General features: G+C 49.7%; 1 protein-coding gene across 10 annotated transcripts in view; it reads right to left on the bottom strand.

Moving 5' to 3' along the window:
- Positions 1-24,566, bottom strand: part of fam20b (FAM20B glycosaminoglycan xylosylkinase) — a 388,233-nt gene that overhangs the window by 298,702 nt on the left and 64,965 nt on the right. For 5 of the 10 annotated variants that reach the window (XM_070887416.1, XM_070887417.1, XM_070887415.1 and 2 more), the window contains exon 1: positions 3,229-3,550. The exons of 2 other annotated variants lie outside the window; for them this stretch is intronic. The gene's annotated coding sequence lies outside the window, so the exon portion shown is untranslated. Of the gene's footprint in view, positions 1-3,228; positions 3,551-4,067; positions 4,262-24,566 lie in introns of those variants that run through there. 3 more of the 10 variants (XM_070887419.1, XM_070887421.1, XM_070887426.1) reach the window with 3 other exon arrangements.

The following is a 24,566-nucleotide window of genomic DNA, read 5'->3' as shown; positions in this document are numbered from 1 at the left end:
GGGAGGGGGGGGAGGAGAGAAGGGGAGGGGGGGGGGAGAAGGGGAGGGGGGGGAGAAGGGGGAGGGGGGGGAGAAGGGGAGGGGGGGAGAAGGGGAGGGGGGGGAGAAGGGGAGGGGGGGGGAGAAGGGGAGGGGGGGGGAGAGGGGAGGGGGGGGGGGAAGAAGGGGAGGGGGGGGAGAAGGGGAGGGGGGGGAGAAGGGGAGGGGGGGAGAAGGGGAGGGGGGGGGGAGAAGGGGAGGGGGGGGAGAAGGGGAGGGGGAGAAGGAGGGGGGGGGGGGAGAAGGGGAGGGGGGGGAGAAGGGGAGGGGGGGAGAAGGGGAGGGGGGGGAGAAGGGGAGGGGGGGAGAAGGGGAGGGGGGGGAGAAGGGGAGGGGGGGGAGAAGGGGAGGGGGGGGAGAAGGGGAGGGGGGGAGAAGGGGAGGGGGGGGAGAAGGGGAGGGGGGGGAGAAGGGGAGGGGGGGGGAGAAGGGGAGGGGGGGGAGAAGGGAGGGGGGGGAAGGGGAGGGGGGGAGAAGGGGAGGGGGGGAAGGAGGGGAATGTGGGGGGGGGGGAAGGAGGGGAATGTGGGGGGGGGGAAGGAGGGGAATGTGGGGGGGGGGAGGAGGGGAATGTGGGGGGGGGGCCGGGGGGGGGGGCAAGGAGGGGAATGGGGGGGCAAGGAGGGGAATGGGGGGGGCAAGGAGGGGAATGGGGGGGCAAGGAGGGGAATGGGGGGGCAAGGAGGGGAATGGGGGGGCAAGGAGGGGAATGGGGGGCAAGGAGGGGAATGGGGGGGCAAGGAGGGGAATGGGGGGACAAGGAGGGGAATGGGGGGACAAGGAGGGGAATGGGGGGCAAGGAGGGGAATGGGGGGGCAAGGAGGGGAATGGGGGGGCAAGGAGGGGAATGGGGGGGCAAGGAGGGGAATGGGGGGGGCAAGGAGGGGAATGGGGGGGCAAGGAGGGGAATGGGGGGGGCAAGGAGGGGAATGGGGGGGCAAGGAGGGGAATGGGGGGGGCAAGGAGGGGAATGGGGGGGGCAAGGAGGGGAATGGGGGGGGCAAGGAGGGGAATGGGGGGGGCAAGGAGGGGAATGGGGGGGGCAAGGAGGGGAATGGGGGGGGCAAGGAGGGGAATGGGGGGGGCAAGGAGGGGAATGGGGGGGGCAAGGAGGGGAATGGGGGGGGCAAGGAGGGGAATGGGGGGGGCAAGGAGGGGAATGGGGGGGGCAAGGAGGGGAATGGGGGGGCAAGGAGGGGAATGGGGGGGCAAGGAGGGGAATGGGGGGGCAAGGAGGGGAATGGGGGGGCAAGGAGGGGAATGGGGGGGCAAGGAGGGGAATGGGGGGGCAAGGAGGGGAATGGGGGGGCAAGGAGGGGAATGGGGGGGCAAGGAGGGGAATGGGGGGGCAAGGAGGGGAATGGGGGGCAAGGAGGGAATGGGGGGCAAGGAGGGGAATGGGGGGGCAAGGAGGGGAATGGGGGGCAAGGAGGGGAATGGGGGGCAAGGAGGGGAATGGGGGGCAAGGAGGGGAATGGGGGGCAAGGAGGGGAATGGGGGGCAAGGAGGGGAATGGGGGGGCAAGGAGGGGAATGGGGGGGCAAGGAGGGGAATGGGGGGGCAAGGAGGGGAATGGGGGGGCAAGGAGGGGAATGGGGGGGCAAGGAGGGGAATGGGGGGCAAGGAGGGGAATGGGGGGGCAAGGAGGGGAATGGGGGGGCAAGGAGGGGAATGGGGGGGCAAGGAGGGGAATGGGGGGGCAAGGAGGGGAATGGGGGGGCAAGGAGGGGAATGGGGGGGCAAGGAGGGGAATGGGGGGGCAAGGAGGGGAATGGGGGGGCAAGGAGGGGAATGGGGGGGCAAGGAGGGGAATGGGGGGGCAAGGAGGGGAATGGGGGGGCAAGGAGGGGAATGGGGGGGCAAGGAGGGGAATGGGGGGGCAAGGAGGGGAATGGGGGGGCAAGGAGGGGAATGGGGGGGCAAGGAGGGGAATGGGGGGGCAAGGAGGGGAATGGGGGGGCAAGGAGGGGAATGGGGGGGCAAGGAGGGGAATGGGGGGGCAAGGAGGGGAATGGGGGGGCAAGGAGGGGAATGGGGGGGCAAGGAGGGGAATGGGGGGGCAAGGAGGGGAATGGGGGGCAAGGAGGGGAATGGGGGGGCAAGGAGGGGAATGGGGGGGCAAGGAGGGGAATGGGGGGGCAAGGAGGGGAATGGGGGGGGCAAGGAGGGGAATGGGGGGCAAGGAGGGGAATGGGGGGGCAAGGAGGGGAATGGGGGGGCAAGGAGGGGAATGGGGGGGCAAGGAGGGGAATGGGGGGGCAAGGAGGGGAATGGGGGGGCAAGGAGGGGAATGGGGGGGCAAGGAGGGGAATGGGGGGGCAAGGAGGGGAATGGGGGGGCAAGGAGGGGAATGGGGGGGCAAGGAGGGGAATGGGGGGGCAAGGAGGGGAATGGGGGGGCAAGGAGGGGAATGGGGGGGGAGGAGGGGAATGGGGGGGAGGAGGGGAATGGGGGGGGGGGAAGGAGGGGAATGGGGGGAAGGAGGGGAATGGGGGGGGAAGGAGGGGAATGGGGGGGGGAAGGAGGGGAATGGGGGGGCAAGGAGGGGAATGGGGGGGCAAGGAGGGGAATGGGGGGAAGGAGGGGAATGGGGGGGGGAAGGAGGGGAATGGGGGGGGGAAGGAGGGGAATGGGGGGGGGAAGGAGGGGAATGGGGGGGGAAGGAGGGGAATGGGGGGGGGAAGGAGGGGAATGGGGGGGGAAGGAGGGGAATGGGGGGGGGAAGGAGGGGAATGGGGGGGGGGGAGGAGGGGAATGGGGGGGAAGGAGGGGAATGGGGGGGGGGAAGGAGGGGAATGGGGGGGGGAAGGAGGGGAATGGGGGGGGAAGGAGGGGAATGGGGGGGGAAGGAGGGGAATGGGGGGGGGGGGAGGGAAGCAGGGGAATGGGGGGGGGGGGGAGGGAAGCAGGGGAATGGGGGGGGGGGAGAGCAGGGGAATGGGGTTGTAGTCACTAAGTTCAACTCAACAGGTTTCTCGCTGACGCGGTGCAGTGACTCGCCGCTCAAGAGTCAACACAGAGAACCTCCAGCGTTACGTGGAACCGGCAACTTGCACCGACAGACAACGATCTGTGTCCAGGCCTTTGCCCCCTCCTTGCCTCCGTGCCCATCTTCCACACTGCTTGACCCATCCTGTCCTGTGCTTCCCGGCCCCCTTCCTCTCATTAACTCCGAAGGTTGTTGCTTACCCGCTTTGCAACCGCTCGGGCCAGCTCCTTCCCTCCGTTCGAGCCACGACCGCTGTCCCGCGCTGGTTCCGTTGGCGGCGCCGCTAGCACCGCGCGCCCTTTGCTGCGTACCTGAGGCTCGCGCTCCGGGGATCGGCTCAGTCGTGCCGCCGCCGCCTCGCGCTCCAGGTTCCGCGGTCAGGCTCAGTGCCAATGCCTCGATTCCCGGGTTGATAGATGCACCGGCAGCCGCGGATAACAATATAATGCGACACTTCCGCCTCCCACTGCCCAGAAGCCTGCCTCCCAAGTGCCAGCAAAAAAAAACGTCTTAATTACCACCACCGCCTCCCAAACCCTGCTGCAATGACAGGAAGGGGAAACTACCAAAAAGACAAATTTATCCAACCTCGTACGTGAAAGAAAGAAATACTTGCATTTTTCTAGCGCCTTTCACGACAACCGGACGTCTCAAAGCGCTTTACAGCCAATTAAATACTTTTGTAATGTGGGAAACCCAGCAGACAATTTGCACACAAACAGCAATGTAATAATGACCAGATAATCTGTTTCAGTTGATCGAGGGATAAGTATTGGCCAGGACAGTGGGGATAACTTCCCTGTTCTTCTTCGACTAGTGCCATGGGATCTTTTATGTCCACTTGAAAGAGCAGACAGGGCCTCGGTTTAACATTTTATCTGAAAGACGGCACCTCCACAGTGCAGCACTGACACATTGGTTCGCTTTAAAAAAAAAGACCATTGCTGGTTGATTTTTTTTTTAAATCACCCTAAACAGTTTCATTTTTTGTACTTTTCAGTTTTTATTTACTAATATTTCAATAGTTGTATCACCTCACCTTTCCAAATGTGTGTGTGTTTCCTTTCCTGATTGTAGGTATTGCCAAAAAGTCAAGACCAAAAGTAGTTTCACTGAAGAGGTGATAGAGGGCAAGAGGGCTATTGGACATGAGCACACAAATATAATTTAATCCCCATACTTATCTTTTATAAATTTATTTGACCACATGGGGACTGCCAATGTAAACCTGTCACTGTGTAATTACACACTCCTGCCACTGGTGGTGCTACAGTGCCTATACTGACAGGAAGGTGTAATTACAGTCTGACAAGTTTACCTAAAGAGTTTCCTTTAAAAATGTGGCCACGTGAATTTATAATGGAAAAATAGACAGTAAGTGCACATTTTTAATATCTAGAGATATTGAAAACTTTAATAACAGCTCCCCTGCAGCTTTGTGGGTAGATGGACCCCACAGCCCATGTCGGACCCAATCGGAACCCACTCCACTGAATTAGCAGGGGTAGCAGTACCAACGCTATACTTGTCAGTGATCCGACTCCTGATCCATATGTGTCTTGCAGAAAATGTACGTGTGGACCACCACGGTGAGATGGGACCCAGCTCGGCTGCTTCCTCCCCACCCCCACAAATACACACCTAAGACTCACACATGAAGAATGGTCACTTAGACAATGTGTTGAAGGGTATCTGGCACCGATTAAATCCTAGACCATCAGGAGGGGGAGGGAAGGAATTTAAAAGAAGTAAACCTGAAGAATGAATGCCTGTGCATAGGTCACAAACATAAGTGGGAAAATTGGCTACATTTTAAAAAAACAGAATTTTCCATACAGCCATTCAAAAACTGGACTGGTCTGTGCGGGTCCTTTCCACACTACAGGGTCCATCAATGCACAAAGCTGTGGGGGAACTGCTATTAAAGTTCTCAATATCTATCTACATATTAAAAGTCTAACATTTATGTGCACTTCCTGTCCACTTTTTTCATTCTAAGTTCTGTGTCCACATTTTTAAATAAAACTACACTCTCTGATTCACAACTAGATGAGTGGCAACCCTATTTCCCAAGCCGTACCCAATGGTGTAAGAGTTGCAGTGGGAGTCAAACTGAGTGGGAAAAACAGTGGGAAATTATGACATATTGCACCTTAAAAGGAGCATAGAGAATTCAAACAGGAAATGTTGGCTTTCTTCTTTAAAAGTTCTGCATTTCAGAATACTTACCCTTATTTCTCCAATATTTCCATTGCTAACAGAAGGATCAAGTATTCAAATGAATAATTTATCTCACGTTAAAAAATAACAGGGAAATTGAGTACTGGACACAGTCCTTTTACTTATTGGAGCTTAGTTGGAATCTAACCCAAACTAGTGGCGTTAAGGTGTTCTCCAGCTGACAAGAGTAAAGAATTGTAAATGATAAATAACCACTTTGGTGAGGTTTCAGGGCTGTCGGCATCCAAGGAAATTGGCTCATGTTCATCTTATCTCAAAGAAAGACAATCCTGTTTACTGTTCTAAATACCACCTATTGTGTGCAACATGGGTACTTTATAAAGTTATGAAAATGCACTTAAATCTAAAATTATCCCATTACCTTGAAAGTTCTGGCCACAATTGTTATATATGTGGACTTGTATTTACTCTGTACAGCCACTAGAGGACTCATCCCCTGGAGTCCCAAGGGATCCCATAATCCCTTGGGGGCACAGGTATTTAAGGAGGCTTCACAGGTTGGAGAGGCACTCTGGAGACCTGCAATAAAAGACTATGATCACACTTTACTTTGAGCTCACAGTGTTCAGTCTGACTCTTTCTCCATACACAACTGGTGATGAGATACAGGTAGCAAACTTAAAGATGCAGAGAGCAGTGGGCATCCTGGAGAAATTTTTGGAGGGAGATGATTGGGAAACTCTTGTGGAGTGACTCGACCAATACTTTGTAGCCAATGAGCGAGATGGGGAAGAGAGTGCTGCCAACAAAGGGCGATCCTCCTCACCGTCTGTAGGGCACCAACGTATAGCCTCATGAAGAATCTGCTCACTCCAGCGAACCCCACGGAGAAATCGTACGATGATTTGTGCACACTGGTCCAAGAGCATTGAACCCGAAGGAAAGCATTCTGATGGCGAGGTACCGGTTCTACACCTACAAAAGATCTGAAGGCCAGGAAGTGGCAAGTTATGTCGCCGAGCTATGACGCCTTGCAGGACATTGTGAATTTGAAGGACATTTGGAGCACATGCTCAAGAGACCTTTTTGTACTTGGCATTGGCCATGAAACCATACTTCACAAACTTTTGACTTTTTACCCAACCGAAAGGGTAAGACCATAGCGATAACCCAGGCGTTCATTGTCACCAGTGACAATACGAAGCAAATCTCTCTGCACACAAGTGCTGCTACAAGTACTATGAACAAAGTGATGTTGTTTTCGAATTGTAACATACAGGGCAGGTCACACATACCTGCAGCTGCACATCCACAGATGACTCAGAGTCCACCATCAAGGGTGATGAATGCAAGGCCATTAACACCTTGTTGGCGCTTCGGGGGTGATCATCGCTTCCATTCATGCCGATTCAAAGAGTATGTTTGGAAGGGCTGTGGAACAATGGGACACCTCCAACGAGTGTGCAGGCGAGCTGCTAAGCCTGTTAAACTTGAAAACCACCATGTTGCAGAGGAGAACAGATCCACGGAGGATCATGATGAACCAAGCCTCAGATAGAGGAGGCAGAAGTACATGGGGTGCACACATTCACCACGAATTGTCCTCCGATAATGCTGAATGTTGAACTAAATGGACTCCTGGTGTCAATGGAGCTGGACACGGATGCGAGCCATGGGCAAAAAGATTTTCGAAAGGTTGTGGTGCAACAAGGGCGCAAGGCCAGTCTTAACTCCAGTTCGCACAAAACTAAGAACTTACACAAAAAAACTGATTCCTGTAATTGGCAGTGCTACCATAAAAGTCTCCTATGATGGAGCGGTGCACAAGCTACCACTCTGCGTGGTACCAGGCGATGGTCCCACGCTGCTCGGCAGGAGCTGGCTGGGAAAGATACGCTGGAACTGGGACGACTTCCGAGCCCTATCGCCCATTGACAACACTTTGTGTGCCTAGGTCTTAAACAAATTTTCTTCGCTGTTCGAACCAGGCATTGGGAAATTCCAAGGAGCAAAAGTGCAGATCCACCTAATTCCGGGGGCGCGACCCATCTATCACAAGGTGAGAGCAGTACCGTACATGATGAGAGAAAGGGTAGAGATCGAGCGAGACCGGCTGCAACGAGAGGGCATCATTTCACCGATCGAGTTCAGCGAGTGGGCCAGTCCTATTGTCCCAGTCCTCAAGAGAGACGGCACCGTCAGAATCTGTGGCGATAACAAAGTACTATCAATCGTTTCTCCCTACAGGACCAATACCCACTACCAAAGGCCGACGACCTCTTTGCAACGCTGGCGGGAGGAAAGACGTTCACAAAGCTGGATCTGACTTCAGCCTACATGACTCAGGAACTGGAGGAATCATCGAAGGCCCTCACCTGCATCAACATGCCTAAGGGTCTTTTGTTAATAACAGATGCCCGTTTGGAATCCGATCGCGGCAGCGATATTCCAGAGAAACATGGAAAGTTTACTGAAGTCGGTCCCACACAACGTGGTCTTCCAGGACAACATCTTGGTCACAGGTCGGAACACAGCCGAGCACCTGCAGAGCCCAGAGGAGGTTCTTAGTCGACTCAACTGCGTGGGGCTCAGGTTAAAACGCTCAGTGCAATTTCCTGGCGCCTGAAGCAGAGTTCTTGGGAAGGAGGATTGCAACGGATGGCATCAGGCCCACCAGTGCGAAGACAGAGGCAATCGAGAACGCACCGAGGCCACAGAACATGTCGGAGCTGCGGTCGTTTCTGGGACTCTTGAACTACTTTGGTAACTTCTTACCGGGTCTCAGCATACTGCTAGAACCACTACATGTCTTAGTATGAAAAGAGAGCAAATGGGTTTGGGACAAAAGCCAAGAAAATGCCTTTGTAAAAGCGAGAAAATTGTTATGCCCAAACAAATTGCTTGTGTTGTATGATCCATGTAAGCATTTGGTACTAGCGTGTGATGCGTCGTCATATGGTGTCGGGTGTGTATTGCAACAAGCTAATGATTTCAGGAAATTGCAACCAGTTGCTGATGCATCCAGGAGTCTGTCTAAGGCTGAGAGATCCTATAGCATGATTGAAAAAGAAGCGTTAGCGTGTGTCGATGGGCTAAAGAAAATGCATCAATACCTGTTTGGGCTAAAATTCTAATTGAAAACTGACCATAAGCCACTTATATCCCTGTTCTCCGAGAGTAAAGGGATGAATACCAACGCATCGGCCCACATCCAGAGATGGACGCTCACATTGTCTACATAGAACTATGCCATCCACCACAGGCCAGGCACAGAAAACTGCACCGATGCTCTCAGTAGGCTGCCATTGCACACCACGGGGGTGGAAATGGCGCAGCCCGCAGATCTAGCCATGGTTATGGAAGTATTTGAGAGTGAGCAATCACCTGTCACTGCCCAGCAGATCAAAACCTGGACAAGCCAGGACCTCTTATTATCTCAAGTCAAAAGCTGTATGCTTCACGGGAGCTGGTCCAGTGTCCCAGTGGAAATGCAGGAAGAGATAAAGCCGTTCCAGCAGCGCAAAGATGAAGTGTCTATACAGGCAGACTGCCTTCCGTGGGGAAATCGAGTAGTGGTCCCCAAGAACGGCAGAAACACCTTCATCAATGACCTCCACAGTACCCACCCAGGCATCATAATAATGAAAGCGATAGCCAGATCCCACGTGTGGTGGCCCAGTATCGATGCGGACTTAGAGTCCTGCGTTCACGGATGTAATACATGCTCGCAGTTAAGCAATGTACCCAGGGAGGCACCGCTAAGTTTATGGTCTTGGCCCTCCAAACCGTGGTCCAGGGTACAGGTTGACTATGCAGACCCATTCTTGGGTAAAATGTTCCTTGTGGTTGTAGACGCGTACTCCAAGTGGATTGAATGTGAGATAATGTTGGCTAGCACGTCCGCTGCCACTACTGAAAGCCTGTGGGCCATGTTTGCCACACACGGCTTACCCGATGTCCTGATGAGCAACAACGGGCCATATTTTACCAGTGCTGAGTTCAAAAAGTTCATGACCCATAATGGGATCAAACATGTCACATCTGCCCCGTTTAAACCAGCGTCCAATGGTCAGGCAGAGAAAGCAGTGCAAACCATCAAGCAAGACTTGAAGAGGGTAATGGAAGGCTCACTGCAGACTCGCCTATCCCGAGTCCTGTTTAGCTACCGCACGAGACCCCATTCACTCAATGGGATCCCACCTGCTGAACTGCTCATGAAAAGAGCATTTAAGACAAGGCTCTCGTTAGTTCACCCTGATCTACATGAACAGGTAGAGAACAGGAGGCTTCAACAAAGTGCATACCATATGGCGCAAATATGTCACGCGAGATTGAAATCAATGATCCTGTATTTGTATTGAATTATGGACAAGGTCCCAAGTGGCATCCCAGCACTGTCGTGGCCAAAGAGGGAAGCAGAGTGTTTCGGGTCAAACTTTCAAATGGACTCATTCACCGGAAACACTTGGGCCAAATCAAACTCAGATTCACGAACTATCCTGAGTAACCCACCTTCGAACTTTTTTGATCCCCCAACATACACAGCAGTGGCAACCAGCATCACGGTTGACCACGAATCAGAACCCATCATCCGCAGCAGCCCTACAGGGCTCAACACGCCAGGCAGCCCAGCAAGGCCAGCTGCACAACAGCCCAGTGAGGGCCCAACAAATGATTCAACAACACCAGCTTTCACACCGAGACGATTAACCAGGGCAAGAAGGGCCCCAGATCGACTCACATTGTAAATAGTTACACTATTGACTGTGGGGGGAAGGGTGTATTGTTATATATGTGGACTTATTTTTACTCTGGACAGCCACCAGAGGGCTCATCCACTGGAGTCCCAAGGGATGAGGGCAGAGTTGGCTAAAGTGGGAACACAGACTAAACGGTGGCACAATTGAGGAACAGTGGAGGACTTTTAAGGAGCTCTTTCATAGTGCTCAACAAAAATATATTCCAGTGAAAAAGAAGGGCGGTAAGAGAAGGGATAACCAGCCGAGGATAACCAAGGAAATAGAGAGTATCAAATTAAAAACCAATGCGTATAAGGTGGCCAAGGTTAGTGGGAAACGAGGAGATTGGGAAAATTTTAAACGACAGCAAAGAATGACTAAGAAAGCAGTAAAGAAAGGAAAGATAGATTACAAAAGTAAACTTGCGCAAAACATAAAAACAGATAGTAAAAGCTTTTACCGATATATAAAACGGAAAAGAGTGACTAAAGTAAATGTTGGTCCCTTAGAAGATGAGAAGGGGGATTTAATAATGAGAAATGTGGAAATGGCTGAGACTTTAAACAATTATTTTGCTTCGGTCTTCACAGTGGAAGACACAAAAACCATGCCAAAAATCGTTAGTCACGGGAATGTGGGAAGGGAGGACCTTGAGACAATCACTATCACTAGGGGGGTAGTGCTGGACAGGCTAATGGGACTCAAGGTAGATAAGTCCCCTGGTCCTAATGAAATGCATCCTAGGGTATTAAAAGAGATGGCAGAAATTATAGCAGATGCATTCGTTACAATCTACCAAAATTCTCTGGTCTCTGGGGAGGTACCAGCGGATTGGAAAGCAGCTAATGTAACGCCTCTGTTTAAAAAAGGGGGCAAACAAAAGGCAGGTAACTATAGGCCGGTTAGTTTAACATCTGTAGTGGGGAAAATGCTTGAAGCTATCATTAAGGAAGAAATAGCAGGACATCTAGATAGGAATAGTGCAATCAAGCAGACGCAACATGGATTCATGAAGGGGAAATCATGTTTAACTAATTTACTGGAATTCTTTGAGGATATAATGAGCATGATGGATAGAGGTGTACCGATGGATGTAGTGTATTTAGATTTCCAAAAGGCATTCGATAAGGTGCCACACAAAATGTTACTGCAGAAGATAAAGGTACGCGGAGTCAGAGGAAATGTATTAGCATGGATCGAGAATTGGCTGGCTAACAGAAACCAGAGAGTCGGGATAAATGGGTCCTTTTCGGGTTGGAAATCGGTGGTTAGTGGTGTGCCACAGGGATCGGTGCTGGGACCACAACTGTTTACAATATACATAGATGACCTGGAAGAGGGGACAGAGTGTAGTGTAACAAAATTTGCAGATGGCACAAAGATTAGTGGGAAAGCGGGTTGTTTAGAGGACACCGAGAGGCTGCAAAGAGATTTAGATAGGTTAAGCGAATGGGCTAAGGTTTGGCAGATGGAATACAATGTCGGAAAATGTGAGGTCATCCACTTAGGAAAAAAAACAGTAAAAGGGAATGTTATTTGAATGGGGAGAAATTACAACATGCTGCGGTGCAGAGGGACCTGGGGGGTCCTTGTGCATGAATCCCAAAAAGTTAGTTTGCAGGTGCAGCAGGTAATCAGGAAGGTGAATGGAATGTTGCCTTCATTGCGAGAAGGATGGAGTACAAAAGCAGGGAGGTCCTGCTGCAACTGTACAGGGTATTGGTGAGGCCGCACCTGGAGTACTGCATGCAGTTTTGGTCACCTTACTTAAGGAAGGATATGCTAACTTTGGGGAGGTACAGAGACGATTCACTAGGCTGATTCCGAAGATGAGGGGGTTACCTTATGATGATAGATTGAGTAGACTGGGTCTTTACTCGTTGGAGTTAGAAGGATGAGGGGTGATCTTATAGAAATATTTAAAATAATGAAAGGGATAGACAAGATAGAGGCAGAGAGGTTGTTTCCACTGGTCGGGGAAACTAGAACGAGGGGGCACAGCCTCAAAATACGGGGGAGCCAATTTAAAACCGAGTTGAGAAGGAATTTCTTCTCCCAGAGGGTTGTGAATCTGTGGAATTCTCTGCCCAAGGAAGCAATTGAGGCTATCTCATTGAATGTATTCAAATCACAGATAGATAGATTTTTAATCAATAAGGGAATTAAGGGTTATGGGGAGCGGGCGGGTAAGTGGAGCTGAGTCCACGGCCAGAGCAGCCATGATCTTGTTGAATGGCGGAACAGGCTCGAGGGGCTAGATGGCCTACTCCTGTTCCTAATTCTTATGTTCTTATGTTCTATTATCCTATAATCCTTTGGGAGCACAGGTATTTAAGGAGGCTTCACAGGTTGGAGAGGCACTCTGGAGACCTGCAATAAAAGACTAAGGTCACACTTTACTTTGAGCTCAGTGTTCAATCTGACTCTTTCTCCATACACTACAATAATCACCATTACAATTATTGGAATGATCTTGTTGCCTAGATTACAGAGCTCCAGAGCTCTCATTTGAACACTTACAATGATTTATTTGCTTCGACATTGGACGTTGAAAACCTTTGGCAAAGTCTGCGATTTTTTGGATAATTTTCTCTGGCCCTCTTCTGAGGAGTCAATGGTGCCATTTTTCCTCATTACAGTGGTTATTCTTCATCATCCATCAATCAAATACCTCATTCATCTTAATGCAATGTGGGAATCATCACATTTTGATCTCGTCCATGCTCTCCAAAGGAGCAGTGAAAATATTGGCCCGGAACTTGCGCTCCTGATGACAGTGAACTGGCAGCGTTCACCGTCATTTCATCTTTGAAACTGACCGCAACTTCAGGATTTACATAGAAACATAGAAACATAGAAAATAGGTGCAGGAGTAGGCCATTCGGCCCTTCGAGCCTGCACCGCCATTCAATGAGTTCATGGCTGAACATGCCACCTCAGTATCCCATTCCTGCTTTCTCGCCATACCCCTTGATCCCCCAAGTAGTAAGGACTTCATTTAACTCCTTTTTGAATATATTTAGTGAATTGGCCTCAACAACTTTCTGTGGTAGAGAATTCCACAGGTTCACCACTCTCTGGGTGAAGAAGTTTCTCCTCATCTCGGTCCTAAATGGCTTACCCCTTACTCATAGATTATGACCCCTGGTTCTGGACTTCCCCAACATTGGGAACATTCTTCCTGCATCTAACCTGTCTAAACCCATCAGAATTTTAAACATTTCTATGAGGTCCCCTCTCATTCTTCTGAACTCCAGTGAATACAAGCCCAGTTGATCCAGTCTTTCTTGATAGGTCAGTCCCACCATCCCGGGAATCAGTCTGGTGAACCTTCACTGCACTCCCTCAACAGCAAGAATGTCCTTCCTCAGGTTAGGAGACCAAAACTGTACACAATACTCCAGGTGTGGCCTCACCAAGGCCTTGTACAACTGTAGCAACACCTCCCTGCCCCTGTACTCAAATTCCCTCGCTATGAAGGCCAACATGCCATTTGCCTTCTTAACCGCCTGCTGTACCTGCATGCTAACCTTCAATGACTGATGTACCATGACACCCAGGTCTCTTTGCACCTCCCCTTTTCCTAATCTGTCACCATTCAGATAATAGTCTGTCTCTCTGTTTTTACCACCAAAGTGGATAACCTCACATTTATCCACATTATACTTCATCTGCCATGCATTTGCCCACTCACCTAACCTATCCAAGTCGCTCTGCAGCCTCATAGCATCCTCCTCGCAGCTCACACTGCCACCCAACTTAGTGTCATCCACAAATTTGGAGATACTACATTTAATCCCCTCATCTAAATCATTAATGTACAGTGTAAACAGCTGGGGCCCCAGCACAGAACCTTGCAGTACCCCACTAGTCACTGCCTGCCATTCTGAAAAGTACCCATTTACTCCTACTCTTTGCTTCCTGTCTGACAACCAGTTCTCAATTCATGTCAGCATACTACCCCCAATCCCATGTGCTTTAACTTTGCACATTAATCTCTTGTGTGGGACCTTGTCGAAAGCCTTCTGAAAGTCCAAAAATACCACATCAACTGGTTCTCCTTTGTCCACTCTACTGGAAACATCCTCAAAAAATTCCAGAAGATTTGTCAAGCATGATTTCCCTTTCACAAATCCATGCTGATTTGGACCTATCATGTCACCTCTTTCCAAATACGCTGCTATGACATCCTTAATAATTGATTCCATCATTTTACCCACTACTGAGGTCAGGCTGACCGGTCTATAATTCCCTGTTTTCTCTCTCCCTCCTTTTTTAAAAAGTGGGGTTACATTGGCTACCCTCCACTCGATAGGAACTGATCCAGAGTCAATGGAATGCTGGAAAATGACTGTCAATGCATCCGCTATTTCCAAGGCCACCTCCTTAAGTACTCTGGGATGCAGACCATCAAGCCCTGGGGATTTATCGGCCTTCAATCCCATCAATTTCCCCAACACAATTTCCCGACTAATAAGGATTTCCCTCAGTTCCTCCTTCTTACTAGACCCTCTGACCCCTTTTACATCCGGAAGGTTGTTTATGTCCTCCTTAGTGAATACCGAACCAAAGTACTTGTTCAATTGGTCCGCCATTTCTTTGTTCCCCGTTATGACTTCCCCTGATTCTGACTGCAGGGGACCTACGTTTGTCTTTACTAACCTTTTTCTCTTTACATATTTTTGCAATCCGTCTTAATGTTCCCTGCAAGCTTCTTCTCGTACTCCATTTTCCCTGCCCTAATCAAACCCTTTGTCCTCCTCTGCTGAGTTCTAAATTTCTCCCAGTCCCCGGGTTTGCTGCTATTTCTGGCCAATTTGTATGCCACTTCCTTGGCTTTAATACTATCCCTGATTTCCCTTGATAGCCACGGTTGAGCCACCTTCCCTTTTTTATTTTTACGCCAGACAGGAATGTACAATTGTTGTAGTTCAACCATGCGGTCTCTAAATGTCTGCCATTGCCCATCCACAGTCAACCCCTTAAGTATCATTCGCCAATCTATCCTAGCCAATTCACGCCTCATACCTTCAAAGTTACCCTTCGTTAAGTTCTGGACCATGGTCTCTGAATTAACTGTTTCATTCTCCATCCTAATGCAGAATTCCACCATATTATGGTCACTCTTCCCCAAGGGGCCTTGCACAACGAGATTGCTATTAATCCTCTCTCATTACACAACACCCAGTCTAAGATGGCCTCCCCCCGAGTTGGTTCCTCGACATATTGGTCTAGAAAACCATCTCTTATGCACTCCAGGAAATCCTCCTCCACCGTATTGCTTCCAGTTTGGTTAGCCCAATCTATGTGCATATTAAAGTCACCCATTAAAACTGCTGCACCCTTATTGCATGCACCCCTAATTTCCTGTTTGATGCCCTCCCCAACATCACTACTACTGTTTGGAGGTCTGTACACAACTCCCACTAACGTTTTTTGCCCTTTGGTGTTCTGCAGCTCTACCCATATAGATTCCACATCATCCAAGCTAATGTCCTTCCTAACTATTGCATTAATCTCCTCTTTAACCAGCAATGCTACCCCACCTCCTTTTCCTTTTATTTTATCCTTCCTGAATGTTGAATACCCCTGGATGTTGAGTTCCCAGCCCTGATCATCCTGGAGCCACGTCTCTGTAATCCCAATCACATCATATTTGTTAACATCTATTTGCACAGTTAATTCATCCACCTTATTACGGATACTCCTTGCATTAAGACACAAAGCCTTCAGGCTTGGTTTTTTTAACACCCTTTGTCCTTTTAGAAATTTGCTGTACAGTGGCCCTTTTTAACGCATGTGCAGCCGAATGAGGAAATCCTGAAATTGGAGTCTGTCATTCACTCCTCCACAGTCAGTGTCATCTGTCAAATCATGGAAATTAACGGAAACGTTGAATCTTCCGTGGTTATATCGCTGTAAAATACCCCATTAAAAATTAGACCCTTTTAGATTAGGTGTAACTGGGGTTTTAACAGACTATTGACTGTTTAAAAAAAAGGTTATGGCCCTGTAAAACTAATTTTAATGTTGTGGAGTGTCAAATTTATCTATTTTAATAAAAAATAAAACATTTTAAGAACCTTTAAAAAAATATATTTTTTTAAGTTTGTTCATCTATATTTCAGTTTTGCCTTTTCCCCATGTGAGAGCCCCAATCTTTGTTTTGTTCTCTCCAACATTTTTAAAAGTTAGAATCAAAGAAGCTTACCCACATTCTGGCACGCTGTGAGAATTCTACATTTTGATTGGTTTCCTAGAAATATAGAAACATAGAAAATAGGTGCAGGAGTAGGCCATTCGGCCCTTCGAGCCTGCACCGCCATTCAATGAGTTCATGGCTGAACATGCAACTTCAGGACCCCATTCCTGCTTTCTCGCCATTCCCCTTGACCCCCCCTAATAGTAAGGACTACATCTAACTCCTTTTTGAATATATTTAGTGAATTGGCCTCTACAACTTTCTGTGGTAGAGAATTCCACAGGTTCACCACTCTCTGGGTGAAGAAGTTTCTCCTCATCTCGGTCCTAAATGACTTACCCCTTATCCTTAGACTGTGACCCCTGGTTCTGGACTTCCCCAACATTGGGAACATTCTTCCTGCATCTAACCTGTCTAAACCCGTCAGAATTTTAAACGTTTCTATGAGATCCCCTCTCATTCAACTGAACTCCAGTGAATACAAGCCCAGTTGATCCAGTCTTTCTTGATAGGTCAGTCCCGTCATCCCGGGAATCAGTCTGGTGAACCTTCGCTGCACTCCCTCAATAGCAAGAATGTCCTTCCTGAAGTTAGGAGACCAAAACTGTACACAATACTCCAGGTGTGGCCTCACCAAGGCCTTGTACAACTGTAGTAACACCTCCCTGCCCCTGTACTCAAATCCCCTCGCTATGAAGGCCAACATGCCATTTGCTTTCTTAACCGCCTGCTGCTTGTTGACGTCACAGCAGCTTGCATTAGGGATTCCCCATTAACTTGTGTTGATTTCGATTAAGCATCAGAAAAGCCAAACTTCTTGTCACAGAGATCGCAAGATCTTTGTGGGACACTTACTTCGGGGCCAGCGGCGAACACCTTTACTTCGCCACTGACTACAAATTACAGGCCATTGCTCCTTTCAATTCTTCAAACTGATTCAATTTCTTAATGCTTCTTGCAATTTCAATCAATGGTTACCACCTCTGAACTTTGACTCTACTCTTAACCCCCTCTTAATTTATTTACTTTCCTGGCCTAATTATGTCCTTTGATTTCAATGGAAAGCAAGAACAAACTTGCACTTAGATACCATCTTTCATGCACTTGGGACATTACAAATCACATCAAAGTCAATTAATTCCTTTTCAAAGTGTAGTTATTGGTGCTTTGAAGACAAATACAACCACAAATAGCAATGAGATGAGGGACCTGGTTAATCTGTTTTGGTGGTTTTGGTTCAAGGAAAATGTTGGCCAAAACATTGGGAGATATTTTCTCCTTTTCTTCCAAAAAGAATGCCGAAGGATCTTTCACATCCACCTGAACAACCAGCTGGGTCCTTGGGCCCAAGTTTCCACATGATTTGCGCCTGATTTTTAGGAGCAACTGGTGGAGAACGGACTATCTTAGAAATCGCAATTCTCCACATTTTTTTTTCCTGTAGTTCTAGTCAGGTAGAACAGTTCTACTTTGGAATGGATTTTTCTTCAAAAGGGAGCGTGTCCGGCCACTGACGCCTGATTTCAAAGTTTCCACAGTGAAAACTAACTTAGAATGGAGCAAGTGAAGATTTTTGTAGAACTGAAAAAACCTGTTCTACACATTAAAAAATCAGGCGTAGATTACAAATTAGGCGTCCAGAACGAGGTGGGGGGGGGCGAAGGGAAGTCATTAAATTCTACAATAAATCCTTATTTATACTTCTACAAATATTATACAAATAAATCCAACCTGAATAAACATTTATAAGCAAAGAAAAGATTAAATAAACCATCTTCCTACCTGTGTGAAAGTGCTTCAGGGAGAATTCTGCAGGTGTTCGTTCCCGCGGGGGGTGGGGAAGGAAACAGCCGTTCGTTCCCGCGGAGTGGGAGGGGGGGGGAGGAGGAGGCAGCCGTTCGTTCCCGCGGAGCGGGGGGGGGGGGGAGGAGGAGACAGCCGTTCGTTCCCGCTGAGTGGGAGGGGGGGGGAGGAGGAGGCAGCCGTTCGTTCCCGCGGAGCGGGGGGGGGGGGGAGGAGGAGACAGCCGTTCGTTCCTGCGGGGGGGGGGGGGGAGGAGGAGGAGACAGCCGTTCGTTCCCGCGGAGCGGGGGGGGGGGGGAGGAGGAGACAGCCGTTCGTTCCCGTGGGGGGGGGGGGGAAGGAGACAGTGAGAAGGCTGCAGGAAGCCTCAGTGTCCTGATGTGCTGATGGCAATGTGCTTTTAAAAAATGTTCAAAAATTAAACAGCTACAAAGATCTACAAAAATGGCCGAGTGCCAATGTTTCCTTCACACTGCGCGTGCGCGAACGCTGCAACGCGCACGCGCAGCGTTGCCGGCAGGAAAAAAACCTAATTTAAATAGTACCCGCCCCCTCCCACTTACAAAATCGGCGCGAGTGTAGGCTCCGCCCCCCTGGGCGCCGCGCCAAACAGACAAGGAGCTGCAGAACGCTCCAGAATCGCGTGTTTTTTTTCCGGCGCGAAAAATGGGCACCCAGCTCGGAGGGGCGCCCGTTTTTTATCGTGTGGAAACTTGGGCCCCTTGTTTTAACATCTCACCCAAAAAGACAGAAATTCCAATAATGTAACAATCCCTCAGTACTGCACTGAAGCATAAGTCTAAATTATGTGCTGGAGGGGCCATGAACCCACAACCTTCTGACTCAGGGGTGAGAGTGTGGCCAACTGAGCCACTTGGTCACTTTTACATCTCCTCCAAGTAAACTTCCTTCGAATAACTTCCTTCATTCTTCCATGCCAAACAGATATTCCCCTCAGCTGGGGTGGGGTGGGGGGTAAAATGGTGGCATGACAGAACTCTCAGCGTTTTGACCCCCACATTTTAACTCCCAATTGATGGCCTCATAAATATTGAAATTTCAAGGTCCAATGATGTAATTTGGACCCCAATGCAATTTTAACACCAAAATGCACAGTTCACGCAGTCTCTGAGTCGCCAGAAAAAGCAGTGTCAGGCCAGAAATGACCCAGGAGACCACTTCCTTCAGAGCCCTACCCTCACCTACCCATGACATCACTCCCCTGGTTTTTGGGCAGAAGACAGATGCTGAACTATTTAAATGAGGCACTGGAGTTAAAATAGCGTAGACCTTATGCTGCGGAGTCCGTGGGACTTTCCATCCCTGCCAGAGATAAAATCAGGGCTCTATGCTCGATAAAACCCAGGTGCATCCACAAATTAAGTACAGCTTACACATCTGGGGGTCATACCTCCAATTCTTACCACGTTATTGGACAGGATAAAAAAAAAACCTTGTTGTGTCGTGGATAATCCTTCTCTTACTCAAGGCCTCTAAACTCTGTTGTAACCTTTTTATATATCTCTCTATCTATTTCATTGATTTCATGCTACCCTGAAGTTTTCTATCTTATTCTCGTAAGCTGAAAATATGCTGCCCTACACTGTACATCTTCCTTTCGTTCTCATTGTGTTGAGGTCAACTCATCACACAGTAGCGTTCCAAGAACCTCCTTGACTGTGGTCTTTGCTCCTTTCTATGATCTTTAGGCTTTGAAAAGCCAAGTCTGACAACATCTCCTGATTCACCTCATCTCTTTTTTTCAACCTGATGGTGTTTGCACTCTGGGGCTTGTTCTTTCACATAGGTTTGTTTCAGCAACAGAATGGCTTAGTAGCAACAGTAATGACCGAGCTGGCTGAGTCCTGAAGGACAAAGCTGCTAATCTGGGCCTGTGGCAGGTGGTAAGAGAGCCAACACGAGGGGAAAAACCTACTTGACTACATTCTCACCAATCTTCAAGTCGCAGATGCATCTGTTCATGACAGTATTTGTAGGAGTGACTACCGCCCAGTCCTTGTGGAAACAAAGTTCCACCTTCACATAGAGGTCTCCGCCCATCGTGTTGTGTGGCACTACCACCATGCTAAATAGGATAGATTCAGAACCGATCTAGCAGTTCAAAACAGAGCATCCAAGAGGCGCTGTGGGCTGTCAGCACCAACAGAATTATATTGCACCACAATCTGTAACCTCATGGCCCGGCATATATTTCTCACTCTACCACTACCATCTAGCCAGGGGGTCAAAACTGAGTTAACGTTTCAGGTCATCAAAAGGTCATTGACCTGGAACGTTTACGGTTTCTCTCTCCACAGATGCCGCCTGACCTGCTGAGTATTTCTAGCATTTTCTGTTTTTATTTCAGATTTCCAGCATCCGCAGTCTTTTGCATTTGTATTGATGCGATAGACAGAGTTAAGCAATCCCACAACCAACGAATCAGATCAAAGCTCTGCAGTCCGACTGCATCTAGTCGTGAATCGTGGTGGAAAACTAAATAACTAACGGGAAGAGAAGGCTCCATGAACATCCTCATCCTCAATGATGGCGGAGCTCAGCACGTGAGTGCAAATGACAAGGCTGAAGCATCTGCAGCCATCTTCAGCCAGAAGTGCCAGTGGATAAGTCATCTTGGCCTCCTCCTGATGTCCCCACCATCATAGAAGCCAGTCTTCAACCAATTAGATTCACTCCACCAGATAACAAGAAACGGTTGAGCGCACTGGATACAGCAAAGGCTATGGGTCTCGACAACATCCCGGCTGTCGTGCTGAAGACTTGTGCTCCAGAACTAGCCGCGCCTCTAGCAAAGCTGTTCCAGTACAGCTACAGCACTGGGATCTATTTGACAATGTGAATATCAGTCCAGGTATGTCCTGTTCACAAAAAGCAGGATAAATCTTGTTATGTATGTAACCACTGTATTACTGTATACACTCAACCTAGATGCACACCTTGACCACAAGGGGTGAACTTGTGGGAGACACTCCTAACCTGATCACACAGGTATAAAAAGGGAGGTCCCACTCAGGGTCCTGTGAATAAAAGAGCTAAGGTCACAGAGTGACCTTGTCCCCAGAATGTGTCTCGTGTGGTTTCATACTGTAGAGTAAGGACTTTACATTGACGACGAGAAACAGGAATTCATGACCCACGATAATGGCCACCCGTAGCACAGAGGAACGGTACTGTATTGGGGAAGACTGGGACGATTTTGTCGAGAGGCTTCAGCAAAGCTTCGTTGCGAAAGAATAGGCTGGGGGATCCAGCGGCCGACAAACGAAGGGTTCATCTTTTGACCAGCTGCAGACCAAAGACATACGCGTTCATGAAGGACTTACTAACACCCGAAAAGCCGGCGGACAAAATCTTTGAAGAACTTCGCAAATTGATCGGGGAGTACCTCAAACCAGCGAGTAGCATACATATGGCCCAACACAGATTCTACACCCACCGACATTGTGAAGGACAGAGCATACTGGACTTCGTAGCGGACCTCCGGCGTTTGGCCAGCCTCTGTAAGTTCACAGACGCCTGCAGGGGGGAGATGCTAAGGGACTTCTTTATCGAGGGCATCGGTCATGCGGGAATTTTCCGCAAATTAACTGAGACCAAGGATTTGACCTTGGAAGCGGCGACGTTGATCGCTCAAACTTTCATGGCGGGGGCGGAAGAGACAAAAATAATATCCGCGCGCAATTCTGCCTCTAACGCGGCGATGAATCAGGGAGTCAACATCATCAATGCGACTCAGAGCCCCGCAGGCAGGCAGGGGCAGTCCAACACTCCCCAGGCAGCAATAGACCCCAGAGTAGGACTTCAACAGAGACAATGGTAGGCTGAACGGACATTCACGCCATCACAGTGGACAATGCAGCCCGGGATGGGGCCATTGACACCCACTAATAGGGTACTTAAGAGCAGTCAAAGGGACAGTCAGCGTGGAATGCCTGGCCATAGTCCTTTTGTTCCCAACAATGGAAACTTTAACTCATGCTGGAGGTGTGGGGGAAAACACTCAGCTAGATCTTGCAGATTTCAACAGTTTGCCTGCAGGAACTGCAATCTCAGTGGTCACTTAGCTCGAATATGCAGGAAGTCTGCAACCAGACTAATATATGAGGCGGATGGACCAGAAGAGAGTTCTTTGAGGCAGGATGACTTTTGGGGCAAATCGATGGACGCCGAGGTTCAGCGGGTCCATGTGGCGAATATTCACAGTTCATGCACCAAAACGCCACCAATGATGAGGGTTTTATTAAACGGGGGGGTATCCCAGTACACATGAAGCTTGACACTGGGACCAGCCAGTCACTCATGGGCGTTCAGCAATTTGAGAAGCTATGGCCACTTAAAGCCAGTAGACCCAAATAGCACGTATTGAGACACAATTACGGACTTACACGAAAGAAATCATTCCGGTGCTAGGCAGTGCAATGTTGGCTGTCACACACAATGGGTTAGTGAATCGGCTGCCGCTCTGGATTGTCCCGGGCAATGGTACCGCACTATTGGGGAGGAGCTGGTTAGCTGAGATGAACTGGAAATGGGGGGATGTTCATGCAATGTCATCCGTGGAGCGAAGTTCGTGCTCACAAGTCCTAAAACAATTCGATTCACTATTCCAACCTGGCGTCGGGACTTTCAAAGGCACTAATTTAGTGATACACATCATCCCGGACGCCAGGCCAGTGCACCACCATATACCAGTGCCGTATGTGATGTGGGAAAAGATCGAGAGCGAATTGGACCGGCTGTTGAGAAAGGGCATCATCTCGCCTGTTGAATTCAGCGACTGGGCAAGCCCCATCGTTCCCGTCCTAAAAGCGGATGGCTCTGTCAGGATCTGTGGCGACTACAAGGCCACCATCAATTGGGTGTCCCTACAAGATCAATACCCGCTCTCGAGAGCAGAGGACCTCTTCGCCACGTTGGCAGGCGGCAAGCTGTTCACCAAGTTGGACCTCACTTCAGCCTAAATGACCCAGGAACTGGCCGACGAATCCAAATTACTGACCACCATCACCACGCACAAGGGACTGAACGTTTATAGCAGGTGCCCATTTGGCATTCGATCAGCTGCCGTGATTTTTCAACGAAACATGGAAAGCCTGCTTAAATCCATTCCTGGAACGATTGTATTCCAGGACGACATCCTCATCACGGGTCGAGACACCGAGGAACACCTCCACAACCTGGAGGAGGTGCTACGCCAACTGGACCAGGTAGGCCTGTGACTCAAGAAGTCTAAATGTGTGTTCTTAGCTCCTGAGGTTGAGTTTCTGGGCAGGAGGGTTGCTGCAGATAGGATTCGGCCCATCAAATCCAAAACAGAGGCAATTCGACGAGCATCCAGACCCTGCAACACATCGGAGTTGCGTTCATTTCTGGGACTGTTGAACTATTTCGGGAACTTTCTGCCGAACTTGAGCACGTTGTTGGAACCGCTACATGTGCTCCTGCATAAGGGTTGCGATTGGTTTTGGGGAGACTGTCAGGAACGGGCTTTTGATCGGGCGCAAAACCTACTTTGTTCAAACAAGTTGTTGACCCTGTACGACCCCTGTAATAAATTGGTTCTGACATGTGGTGCATCGCCCTATGGGGTTGGGTGCGTGTTGCAGCAGGGCAATGCTGAGGGTCAACTACAACCTGTGGCTTATGCCTCCAGGTCGCTCTCTCAAGCAGAATGGAGATATGGAATGGTCGAGAAGGAAGCGCTTGCATGTGTCTATGGTGTAAAAAAAATGCATCAGTACCTCTTTGGTAGGAGGTTTGAATTAGAGATGGACCACAAGCCATTAACATCCCTGTTGTCAGACAGCAAGGCTATCAATGCCAACGCATCAGCTCATATACAGCGATGGGCTCTCACGCTGGCTGCTTATGACTACTCCATCCGGCACTGGCCTGGCACTGAAAATTGTGCTGACGCGCTCAGCAGGCTTCCACTGGCCACCATTGAGGGGGCAGCGGAGCAAAGCGCTGAGATGGTCATGGCTATCGATGCCTTTGACAGCGCAGGCTCCCCCATCACAGCCCGCCAGATCAAAATCTGGACAAACAGAGATCCCCTCCTATCCCTGATTAAGAAATGTGTCCTGACTGGGGAATGGGCGCCCGCACACGGAGCATGCCCCGAGGTCAGATCGTTCCACAGACGAATGGATGAGCTCTCCATCCAAGCCGACTGCCTATTATGGGGCAGCTGGGTAGTTATGCCCCAGAAGGGCAGGGAGGCATTCATCAGGGAACTCCACAGCGAGAGCACCCAGGCATTGTGCTGATGAAGGCCATTGCCCGGTCACACAATTGATTCAGACCTGGAACACTGTGTTCGCAGGTGCACGACATGTGCCCAGCTGGGTAATGCCCCCAGGGAGGCCCCGCTCAGCCCGTGACCCTGGCCCACCAGGTCATGGTCATGCATTCTGTAATATCCTTATACACTACTATAAATTCACACGAGGCACATTCTGCAGACAAGGTCACTCTGTGACTCTAATCTTTATTCACAGGACCAAGAAGTGATGACCCTGCGTGGGACCTCACTTTATATACCTGGATGACCAGGTGAGGAGTGTCTCTCACATGTTCAACCCCCATGGTC

This window comes from Pristiophorus japonicus, chromosome 8 (genome assembly GCF_044704955.1).
Source record: "Pristiophorus japonicus isolate sPriJap1 chromosome 8, sPriJap1.hap1, whole genome shotgun sequence".
Classification (NCBI taxonomy): domain Eukaryota; kingdom Metazoa; phylum Chordata; class Chondrichthyes; family Pristiophoridae; genus Pristiophorus; species Pristiophorus japonicus.
The sequence above is the reverse complement of the archived record's forward strand: the minus strand, read 5'-3'. Positions and strand labels throughout refer to the sequence as shown.